We start from the raw sequence: 12,117 nt of genomic DNA, 5'->3' as shown, positions 1-12,117 counted from the left end.
GAACATACCTTTGTTCCCAGCATTCGGGAGGCAGAATCAAGCTTAGTCTACACAGAGAGTTTCTGCCCAGTTGGGGTTACACAGTAGCCAGGAATGGGGGCCCACACCTTTAATCCCAGCACTGGGCAGGCAGAGGCAGGTGGATCTCTGAGTTCAGGGCCAGCCTGGTCTACAGAGTGAGTTCCAGGACAGCCAGGGCTACACAGAGAAACCCTGTCTCAAAAACAAAACAAAACAAAAAATGTTTTTGGACAATCCCTGGCACCAAAAAATTGATTACATGGGATTATATTCTATTACAAATACTTCAGCAGTTGTTTATGAGTATGGGTGTTTTGGCTGCAAGTACGTCTGTGCACCATTTGTGTGTCTGTGGATACCAGAAGAAGGCACAGGATCTGCTGGAACTGGAGTTACAGACAGTTGTGAGCCATCATGTGGGTGCTGGAAACCCAACCCGGGTCCTCTAGAAGAGCAGCCAGTGCTCGTAAGCCATCTCTCCAGCCTGTTTTGTTTGAGAGAGGATCTTAGTATCTAGCCCAAGTTGGCTTCAAATTCAAGATCCTCTTTCTTCAGCACTCCCAGTGATGAGATTACAAGTGAGCACATCATGCTCAGCCTCTATTAGGATTACTTTATATATATATAGGAATGAATTTATATATCTATTTCTTTCTTTTAAATATTTGTTCTTATTTGATGTGTATGTGTGTACCCGTGGGAATACATATGTATATGTGAGTGCCCAGGGAGGCCAGAAGAGTATCAGATCCCTTAGAACTCGAGTCACAGACAGTGGTGAGTCACCTGATGTGGATACCAGAAATCGAATTGGGTCCTTTGGTGCTCTTAACACTTGAGCCATCTTGCCGAGGGGGTTGGTGCATGCCTTTAGTCCCAGCACTCACTGGGATTGTGGCATTATGCTTTGGTTGTCATCTTCCCCCACAACTTGTCATGACTCAAGGACTGCCCACTGTGGTTTGTTTTGTTTCTTCTAACAGGGGCAAATGTGGCCCATACTGGCCTCGAACTCTCTGTGCAGTAGAGGATGACCTTGAACAACTTTTCCTGGTCCTCCTTCCTCCACCTCCCAAATCCTGAGATTATTCCTTGCCTCTTTCTTTCTTTCTTTCTTTCTTTCTTTCTTTCTTTCTTTCTTTCTTTCTTTCTTTCTTTCTTTCCTTTCTTTCGTCTAAAGAAAGGGTTTCTCTCTCATTGGCACGGAACTCACCATGCAGCTGGCTGGCAAAGATCTGCCTTTCTAAAGTCACAATTAAGAGTGTGCGCCATTTGTCTAACTCTGTGAAGCTGTGTTCCTGTGCCTGTCTAAAACACCTGATGGTCTACTAGGTGTTTGGCCTACTAGCGCTGAATGGCCAATAGCTAGGCAAGAGAAAAGATAGGTGGGGCTGGCAGGTGGAGAAAATAAAGAGGAGGAGAAATCTGGGAGGAAAAGAAGAGCAAAAGAACAAGGAGAGGCAGATGCTAGGGGCCAGCCACCCAGCCACCTAGGCAGCCACAGAGTAAGAGTGAAAGTTATACAGAAATAAGAAAAGGAAAAAGCAAAAGCCCAGAGGCAAAAGGTAGATGGGATAATTTATTTACTTTTTTTTTTTTAAGATTTATTTATTATGTGTACAGAAGAAGGTGCCAGATCTCATTACAGATGGTTGTGAGCCACCATGTGGTTGCTGGGAATTGAACTCAGGACCTCTGGAAGAGCAGTCAGTGCTCTTAACCTCTGAGCCATCTCTCCAGCCCGGGATAATTTAAAGTTAAGAAAAGTTTGCAATAAACAAGCCAAGCTAAGGTCAAGCATTTCTAAGTATATATATAAAAAGAGTGTGCACCACCTGGGGCTGGCGAGATGGCTCAGTGGTTAAGGAGAACTGACTGCAGCCAGGTATGGTGGCGCACGGCTTTAATCCCAGCCCTCGGGAGGCAGAGGCAGGTGGATTTCTAGGCCAGCCTGGACTACAAAGCGAGTTCCTAGACAGCCATGGCTGTTACACAGAGAGACCCTGTCTCAACAAACAAACAAACAAACAAAACAACAAAGCACTGGCTGCTCTTCCAGAGGACTGGGTTCAAATCCCAGCACCCACATGGCAGCTCCCCACTGTCTGTAACTCCAAGAGCTGACCCCCTCACACAGACACACATGCAGGCAAAGCACCAGTGCACACAGAATAATAATAAAGAATGTGCACCAGCATTCCAGGCTTTTTAAACACAGGTTCTGGAGATCTCAAGAGTAAACTCGGGTCCTCAGGTGTGCGGAGCAAGCATGTTACTGAATGAGCCTCAGAATTGGGTTTGTTTTGCTTTCTGTTTGTGAACTTGTTTTTATTTGAGACAGGTCTCATGTAGCCCAGCCGTCTCAACGTCCTAAATTCTGGCCAAGTCTTTGTTGATAAGGAATCTAAGGCAATAGCACATCATGTAAACTCATTTAAAGACACACATAGAGTTGCAGATCTGAACCCAGGTTTGTTGGTTATGATTCATATTGGTTATCATTTTCATTCAACAAATATTAATGAGCAACTACTCTATGCTAACTGTATAAACACTAGAAGCAAACCCTGGCATTAGGGAAGTTATTCTGCATCATTGGTCCATTTTTTTTTATTTTTTTTTTCCTTTCTCTCAACCTAGCACTATAACCCAGACTGACCTGAACCCTCTCACTATGTAGTCCAGGCTGTCCTCAAATTCCTATTTATCCTCCTGCCTCACTCTCAGGAATGCTGGGGTTTTAGGTGTAAATTACTATCCCCACCTCATTCTTGAATTATTTATTGTCCAAACAGGACTACTTTACAATGCTTCCCATCCCATCCACCTTTTTTTGAGATAGGGCTTCCAACTCCCTATGTAGCTGTGGATAATCTTTAACTTCTGATCCTCCCGCCTACATCTCCCATGTGCTGAAATTTCAGGCATACACATCCAAGCCCAGTATTATCAGTGCTGGAGATGGAGTATTATCAGTGTTGGAGAATGCAAGCATTCTACCAACTCAAGGATATTACCATCCTAACTGACAATTTTACTAAGTTAAATCCACTCTCTTCTTAACATTTTTGTTTTGTTATTGTCTTCCTCCAGTACTGGAGCTCCAACCTGGGGCCTCATGTATGCAAACCACATACATAATCTACCAGTGACCTAAAGCCCCAACCACTAGTTTCTCTTTTTAACATCTTCCCATATAGTTCCCCTTTAAAGTAATCAGCAGTATTTCAGAAAACAAAACAAAAAAGAAATCATTTATGCCTTACTTCCATTATTAGCTAGTTGCTGCAAAATATCACAGGAGACTGTTTCTTTTTATTCGTGTTTATTATTACATTTTGTGTGTTTATGTGGGGAGGGGTGATTCAGCTGAAGGTCAGGGTGGAGGTCAGAAGACACCCTGCAGCAGTAGGTTCTCTCCAAACAAACTCCAAAGATCATACTTGGGCATCTGGGTTTAGTGGCCAGAGCCTTGGCCGATAAGCCATCTCACTTGTAAAATGGGTTACAAGATCAAAAGATCAAAAGGACTCTTAGGAAATAAAGATTGTGTTTTGAAGCAATTATTTTTATGATTATAAACACCATAATCTTGTTTTTAAATAGAATGCTTTTAAGTTTCCCCTAAGGCACATGACTTTTCTTTTTTTAAAGAAAAAGCGATTGCGATTCACTATCAGAAGAAAAAAGAATGAAACCTTATTCCTGTCTGAGCTCCTGCAGTGTCGTGAACTGAGCAGCTCTCATATCCTCACAATTCATTTCTCACCTTAGTCAGACTGCTCAGAGAAGGGGCAGTCAAGGTACTAGCCCCCCCTTATTTTCTCCCCAGCAAAGGAAATCCTCATCTGGTAACTATCACTTGCTACATAAAAACAGTTAAAGAATTGAAGGAAAAAAGGACAGGAAGTTTTCATAGGCCCTCAACAAACCTATTACTCTAATATAAAATGGGTGGCATTTATTGTCTTGTTTGAACTAATGGAAATCTCTAATAAGGGGAAAATGCATTATCAACATTAAAAATAGATCAACAATTATTAAAAATAAGATCGCTAGGCAAGGTTGAATATTTTCTACCTCTATTTCATTTACAATGTATAAAGACAGAATGAAGATGAGCTCTGGAAAGTCTGTAATAACAACAAATACTTTAATCTGTGGTGCTGGAGATAAACTCCAAAGACTTGTGCTAACTAAGCAAGTGCCCTACCCTGGAACTACAACCCAAGCCAGCTCCCACCCCCACCCCACCACACCCTCCTTTCTTTTCTGACTTAATTTTGAAGTACTGGAGCTCAAAACCAAGGTTTTGGACGTGCTAAGTAAAAATGTTTACTTCACTGAGCTACATCCATAGCCGTGTGTGTGTGTGTGTGTGTGTGTGTGTGTGTGTGTGTGTGTCTGTCTGTCTGTCTGTCTGTCTGTATTTTAGGGGGGGTGGGATGGCACAGATCTTACTATGCTAATGCTAGCCTGTTAGCCTTGAACTCATTCTACAACCCAGGCAGGTCTTGAACTGCAGATATTCCCACCTCACTTTCATATTTCCTAGCAGCTAGCTGTAATTCTTGGCCTGAGCCAGCAGCTGTAGCTCAGGTATACCCTCTTTTGTTTTTTGGTTTGGGTTTTTTGTTTGTTTGGTTTTTTGGGGGGTGGAGGCCGGGGCGAGAGTTGGTTCTTTTGACACAGGGTTTGAAGTCTTTCCTGGAACTCACTCTGTAGCCCAGGCTGGCTTCGAACTCAGAGATCCACCTGCCCCTGACTCCCTGCTTCTGTCTCCCAAATGCTGGGATTAAAGGTCTGTGCCACTACAGCCCTGGGTCACCCTCTTTTGTTTTTGAGACAGAGTACCACTCTGTAGACCAGGCTAGCCTCAAACTCAGGAACTGGCCTGCCTCTCCTTCTGCCCCACCATACCCAGTCTCAAATCTTCCTTTAATAACTATCCCAGTGGGCTGGAGAGATGGCTCACAAGTTGGAAGCACCACTTCCAGAGGACCCAGGTTCAATTCCCAGCACCCACATGGCAGCTCACAACTGTCTGTAACTCCAGTTCCAGGGGATCTAGCACCCTCACACAGATATACATGCAGACAAAACACCAATGCACATAAAATAAAAATAAATAAATTATTTAAAAAAAAAAAAAAACCTAGATGTGGTGGTATATGCCTTTAATCTCAGCACTTGGGAGACAGAAGTAGGTTCATCTCTGTGAGTTTGAGGCCAGCCAGGGCTACAAAGTGATTCCAGAATAGCCAGGCTGTTGCACAGAGAAACCCTGTCTATTAAAAAAAAAAAAAAAGAAAGAAAGAAAAGAAAAAGAAAAAAAAGCTATCCTCTAAGACAGAATAACCAGACAGAGAATTTATTGAGTCAAATAACTAGACAGAACAAAAAAGTTAAATGAATCATTGCTGTATAGTTAGTTCCAGGAGAGAAACATAAAAGTAACATGTTAGCAGACAGAGACATTAAAGACAGCTAGGGTTCATTTCCTCCGTGCCTCTAAACTAATTCATTCCTCTTATGTATGGATTTTCATGATCTAGTACAGCCACTCCCAGCTTTATTCAGCTAAAAGTAATCACTCCCCATTTTCAAAAGGCCTCACCATTTCAGGCTCTCAATCCTCAGAGCCAGCAGAGCTAAAGTATCTGCCTCTCCGTCCACTTGAAAGGCATCTGCACTTATCTTTCAAAAGCTGTGCCTAGAAAGGCACTTTCTCTCCACGGAAGCATGCGGTTTAACTCTGTTCTTTGCTCTATCTGCCCTCGACAACAAAGACTCAGGAGTGCCCCTCCAGCCTCTCCAGCCCTTGCACAACTACCTGCTTGTCTCTTTCACTCACAGAAAAGATTCCACAGCCGGGAGAGTGACGACGACAAACAGAGCTGAAAAGCTGCTGCTGCACACCCATCTGAGCTCCAAAACAGAGAACCCCCTGGGGCAACCAGACTCTTGCAAAGGAAGCTTTTAAAATTAAAAAAAAAAAAAGTCAGGGTCTGGCAAGCAATTCTTCCATTATTGTTGCACCCTTTGCTTGCTTTGCAGTGTGCTAAATAAATGTGTTCTTTTCCGACAAAATGAAGGAGAGGGTGAATCCCTTGGAGCTGGAGTTATGGATGGTTGTGAGCCACTCTGTGAGTGCTAGGGATGAAAACCTAGCAACAAGTGTTGTAAACCACTGAGCCATTGCTCCAGCCTCCAAATAAACACTTTAAAAAAATAAATAAAAATAATAGAAGCCTGTTCTGGGCTTGATGATACAAAAACAAAAACAAAAAACAAAAAACCTGTCATCACGCTCGCTACTTGGGAGGCTATGACTGGGGGCTGCAAACTCAAGGGCAGGCAGCCCAGGTAACTTAATGAGACTGTCTTAAGTTAAAATAAAGTACAAAAGGGGCTGGTGGGAGGGCACTTGCCTAGCACACTCAAAATCCAGGTTCAGGCTCCAGTATCAAAATAAGTAAGTACAGACTGGGGAGATGGCTCAGTAAACAATCGCTTGGCACACACGCATTAACTGAGGACCCCCTCCAGAACCTCAGCCAGGTATGCCTGTGATCCCAGCTCCTGGGGACACAGCGGCAGGACTGTTTAATTCAAATCCAACTTGTCCTTAAATTCAAGACCAGCACGAGCAAGTCATCGAAACCCTGTCTCAAAAAAAAAAAAAAAAAGTAAAAGGAAGGCCGAGGATGTAGCTCAGTGCTTCAATCTGTCTGTATTTCCTTCCTCTTGAGTCAGGAGCTGCATACCGTTTGTAAAAATGCAGAGGAGTGTGGGACTTTTCCTATACAATTTGACAGTCAATTTGTCTCACCACAGAAGAAGGTGCTATTTCTACAGATGATCTGCTGTGCTTATGCAGAAAGCACTCTTTTTGTCTACTGAGATTTTACAAATATGCTTTGTTTTGACGGAGAAATCAGTCACCCCATTAATAATCATAGGTCTAAAATTCAATAGTATTGTTGGTACATAGCATCCGTACGGTACTTACAATCTATAGGTTTCATAAGCACTCTCAACCGCGTACAAAAAGCCCTGCATTTAGTACTGCATCTTCCAGAGATTCAGAAAGGTTAAGTGGTTCTAGCCAAGGTTATCGATCGGGTTTATCTGTGATGGACTTGGTTCCAAACCTGACTCCAAGTCCTTAGTTCTTTAACCTAGATTCCTCCTGGATTTAAACCGAGCTTTCGATTCCTAAGCATTACCCAGGGCACACGGTAACTTCAGTGACTGGCCCTTCTCTGCCTGATTCAGAGTTGGCTTCCTCAGCTCCGGCACGGCTTTTATTCTCCACCACCCTTCCCCCAGCAACCATTCTCTGAAAGAAGCGGAAAGGGAGAGGCGACCCAAAGCTCCTGGGGGAAGGGATGATGACAACCCAGGCAGCGCAAGGCACCGGCCCCGCCGTGAGCTCCTTCACTCCACGACACGCAGCCCCTTCCCTCCGCCGAGCTGTCCAGCGCTGGGACTCCCGACCTAGTCATCCATGCTCCAAATTCTCCCACCATCACTCAAACTATCCCTCCCCCACGACCCTCCGTCCCTGACCAGCAGAGAACAAGCCCCACATCTGCACTCCTCAGTGTCGATTCCCCTTAGACCAGCACTCACTGTCGGTGACTGGGCCCGGCCCTCATGGCTGCTCCGTTGTCGCCCGTCGCCGCCACTGCTGCTCCACGCCCCAGCCTCTCAGTCACAGCCGCCGTCCGGACTGGCCCGGAGCCGCTCTTGCGCCTGCGCAGCCCGGAGCGCCCGGGGCCCTCTCCGGCAGCCTGCGCCTGCGCATCTTGCTCCGGGGGCGTCTTTCTCAGTGCCTGATGGCCGGCTTCTCTGGGTCTCTGGTGGGAACTGCAACTGACTGGCCTTGGGTACTTAAGGTCTTAGAGAATGAGGCTGCCTTACTTTAGGCCTCTAGAATATCTTGCCTGAAGTCTTGGACTGCGACTTATCTAGGAGGTGATACATTTAAGGACTCCTCCAGAATTCTACATTCTGTCTGCATTTCAAGACTGATGTTTTAGGCATTGAGGAAATTGCAGGTGAATAGTTCCCTACTGTTCATCTCCGACTGTGGAGTCTGATCTTTTTGCAAACTGAAAAAGAAGACCTTTAGCCTTGTGTGGTAGTAACACAAGCTTGTTAGCCCAACAGCACTTGGAAGATTAATACAGCCGATTATGAGCAGCTGAACATAGGTCCTCTAGACCCCTACAAGGGCAGCAAGTACTCTTCGACGCTGAGCATCTCTCCAGGTCCTATGCAACTATCTTTAATGGGACTTTTCAGTATTTAATAAACTAACAGCCAGACGTGTTAGGGCACTCCATAGATCTTTGCAGAGGCAGGAGGATCTCTATGAGTTTGAGGTTAGCCTAGTTAGTCTACCTAGCAAGTTCCAGGCAACCAGAGCTACATTAAGAGACTGTCCCCAAAACAGAAAGAAACTAGGTGTTGCTTCTGTCTTCTTCTCAGAGAAGTACCTAGGAACCTGAGGATTTTCATCAGATGCTTACAGCAATATCAATATTATGATGATGATGACATATGATGGCTTTGGCTCTGTAAGACAGGATCTCACTATATAGCCCAGGGCTGGCCTTGAACTCCCTGTGTAGTCCATGGTGGCCTCAAATTTGTTACCGTCCTGCTTCAGCCTCCTGAATGACAAGATTACAATAATGTATTACCATGCCTGGCACATGTTTATGTGCTTCTGACTTTTAAGCAGGTGGATCTCTGTGAGTTTGAGGACAGCTTGGTCCACAGAGTGAGTTCCAGGACATCCAGGACTACACAAAGAGACCATGTCTCATAAATAAATTATATGTTGCTACAAGTTGGTATGTACTAATTGGTGTCTAATACAGTATACAGTTTCAAACTTAATGAGTGAGCTACCTTTTACCTGGTCTTGGATGGAGGGGCTCTAATTTAATTAGGGTTGCATAAGCATGGGTTACTTGTTGTTTACAGGAGTATGGACTATTTGCTAGTGGTTGCCCTACTGGACAAAATGTCTCTGTCTCATTTTTTCTTTTTCTTTTTGAGACAGTGTCTTTCTATATAGCCTTAGCTGTCCTGAAGCCAGCCTGTTTTCTTTCTTGCTTGCCCCGAAACTCATAGAGATCCACCTGCCTCTGCCTCCCAAATGCTAAGATTAAAGGCATATGCCATCAGGCAATCAGCCTGCTTTCTTACAGCATCCAGGACCAACAGCCCAGGGGTGGCAACACCCACAATGGGCTGGGACTCCCACATCAATAGCTAATTAAGGAAATATCCTACAGACTTGGTTACAGCCTTATTTTTTTCCTTTTTGGTTTTCAAGACAGCATTTCTCTGTGAAGCCTGGCTGTCCTGGAACTCACTCTGTAGACCAGGGTGGCTTCCAACTCAGAGATCTGCCTGCCTCTGCCTCCCAAGTGCTGGGACTAAAGGAGTGCACTGCCACCTCCAGGCTTACAGCCCCATTTTATGGAAGCATTTTTTCTTTTTCTTTTTCTTTTTTTTTTTTTTTATTTATGTATACAGCATATGTGACTGCAGGCCACAAGAGGGCACCAGATCTCATTACAGGTGGTTGTGAGCCACCATGTGGTTGCTGGGAATTGAACTCAGGACCTCTGGAAGAGCAGTCAGTGCTCTTAACCTCTGAGCCATCTCTCCAGTCCCTATGGAAGCATTTTTTCAATTGAGGTTTCCTCCTCTCGGATGATGTTAGCTTGTATCAAGTTGACATAAAACTCGCCAGCAGAGCAGTCATTCTTTTTAAGTGCAGAGCCATCTCTCCTGCTCCCTCATGTTGCTGTTTTTTAAGACAAGATCTCGGGCTGGAGAGATGGCTCACTGGTTAAGGGCACTGGCTGCTCTTCCAAAGGTCCTGAGTTCAATTCCCAGCAACAACATGGTGGCTCACAACCATCTGTAATGAGATCTGGCACCCTCTTCTGGCCAGCAGGCATACGTGTAGACAGAACACTGTATACGTAATAAATAAATTAAAAAAAAAAAAAAAAAAAAAAAAAAGACAAGCCCCAGTCCGGCCTTGAACTCCTGGTCTTCCTACCTCTACCTTCCAACTCCTGAGATTACAGACAAACACCAGCACTCCCAACACAAGGTCATCTTGATATATATATAGAGAGAGAGAGAAAAAAAAAAGACAATAGCTGACAGAATCAGGTAGTGGCCAGTAACCAGTACATCCTGTGAGCTAGCTCCTGGTTTGAAAGACTTGGCACTGTTTGCTCAAGGTGACGTGTTTGTAATCTCTGCATTTAGGAAGTGGACAGAAGGGCTGCCTCAAACTGAGACCACCTTGAGAAAAATAGCAAGCACCAGGCCACCCAGGCTGCAGAGCAAAACCCTGTGGGGGGCAGGCGGGGAGCTGTATCAATTGCAAAATTATTGCACAGTTGGCACCGAAAGAGAACTGCACAGCCAGGGATGGTGGAGAATCAGTATTGACACTACTTCCTGATGAATGGATGGCTGAAAAAAAAAGGCCTGAACTGACCTTGAAGTTTCTGGGAACAATGCCTTGCTTCTCACATCTGTGTGCTACATCATCATGGTCTCCATCTCCTGGATCCTTGCCCCATGTGGCTTCCTGGGAAGGCCTACTGGAATCTACATGATGGTAGTACCTCTTCCCATATTTAAACCATTCTGGATCCTGAATTAAAAGTTTTATATGCTAGGGTTGCATATAGACTTGGCTGGTTTCTTTATGTACGCCAGGACAATCTCCAGCTTTTAATCCTCTCACTTTCATTCCCTCGGTGCTGAGAATAAGGCATGCACAACCACACACTGTTTGTTGGGGCTGGTGTTTGAACACAAAGCTTCATGCATGCTAGGCAAACACTCTGCCAACTGAGCTCCATCTTCATTCCCCCTCCCCTTTTTTTCAAGATGGGATAGCCTCTGCTGGTCTAGACCTCACTATGTAGAACAGGCTGACCTTGAATTTGCAGTGATCTTCCTACCTCTGCTTCCCAAGTGCTAGATTACATCACATTCAGATCTACTTGAAGTGTTGTTGTTATTACTGGAGACAGGGTCTCACTATGTAGCCTTGGTTGGCCTGAACTCACTATGTAGACTAGGCTGTTTCTGCATTCCACCTGCTAGGATTAAAGGTGTGGGCCACCTTGGCCAGCTTGAATTTTTTTCTTTAAAAAAGATTTTATTTGGGGACTGGAGAGAAAGTTCAGCAGTTAAGAGCACTTGCTGCTCTTCCAGATCACCTAGGTTCGGTTCCCAGCACCAATATTTCACTTGATAGGTCTGTAACTCTAGTCTCAGGCTCAGCAACACCTTCTAGCCTCCAGCACTGCACTGCTCATGGGGTGTATATGCATGCATGCAGACCAAACACTAATACACATAAAATGTTTTTAATTCTTAATTCTTAACAAAATTCTGAAAGATTTATTTTTGTGTTTGTGTTTGTGCGTGCGTGCGTGTGTGCGTGTGTGTGTGTGTGTGTGTGTGTGTGTGTGTGTGTGTGTGTGTACATGACCACAGAGGCCAAAAGAGGGGGTCAGATCTCCTAAAGATATATATATACAGGCATCTGTAAGCCCCTGGGCGTAGATGCTAGGAGCCAAGCTTAGTAGTCTGCAAGAGCAGCAAGTGCTCTTAGCTACTGAATCATTTCATCCTCTTGGACTTTTTTTTTTTTTTTTTTAATTTGGAGCTGAGGACCGAACCAAGGGCGTTGCACTTGCTAGGCAAGCACTCTACCACTAAGCTAAATCCCCAACCCCTCCTCTTGGACTTTTTTCTTTGTAATTGTTTTTTGTTTGTTTTGTTTTGTTTTTGTTTTTGTTTTCAAGACCAGATTTCTCTGTGTAGTCCTGACTGTCCTGGAACTCACTATGTAGACTAGGCTGGCCTCAAACTCCAGATCTGCTGCCTCTTCATCCAGAGTGCTGGGATTAAAGGTGTGCATCATGACAGCCCAGCTGGCTTTTTTTTTTTTTTCAAAACCAGGTCTCACTGTATAGTCCAAACTGGCCTTGAATTTTTTTTTTTTTTTAGATTTATTTATTATATATACAGTGTTCT

At 44.4% G+C, this 12,117-nt stretch overlaps 1 protein-coding gene across 2 annotated transcripts in view; it reads right to left on the bottom strand.

Moving 5' to 3' along the window:
• Fam222b (family with sequence similarity 222 member B) overlaps positions 1-7,777 on the bottom strand; it is a 65,375-nt gene extending 57,598 nt beyond the window's left edge. Inside the window, exon 1 of one of the 2 annotated variants that reach the window (XM_028866861.2) lies at positions 7,657-7,777. The gene's annotated coding sequence lies outside the window, so the exon portion shown is untranslated. The remainder of the gene's footprint in view (positions 1-7,656) is intronic. The other variant, XM_028866864.2, reaches the window with a different exon arrangement.
• Between the last annotated feature and the right edge of the window lie 4,340 nt (positions 7,778-12,117).

This window comes from Peromyscus leucopus, chromosome 8b (genome assembly GCF_004664715.2).
Source record: "Peromyscus leucopus breed LL Stock chromosome 8b, UCI_PerLeu_2.1, whole genome shotgun sequence".
NCBI lineage: Eukaryota > Metazoa > Chordata > Mammalia > Rodentia > Cricetidae > Peromyscus > Peromyscus leucopus.
This window is presented reverse-complemented; position numbering and strand designations above follow the sequence as displayed.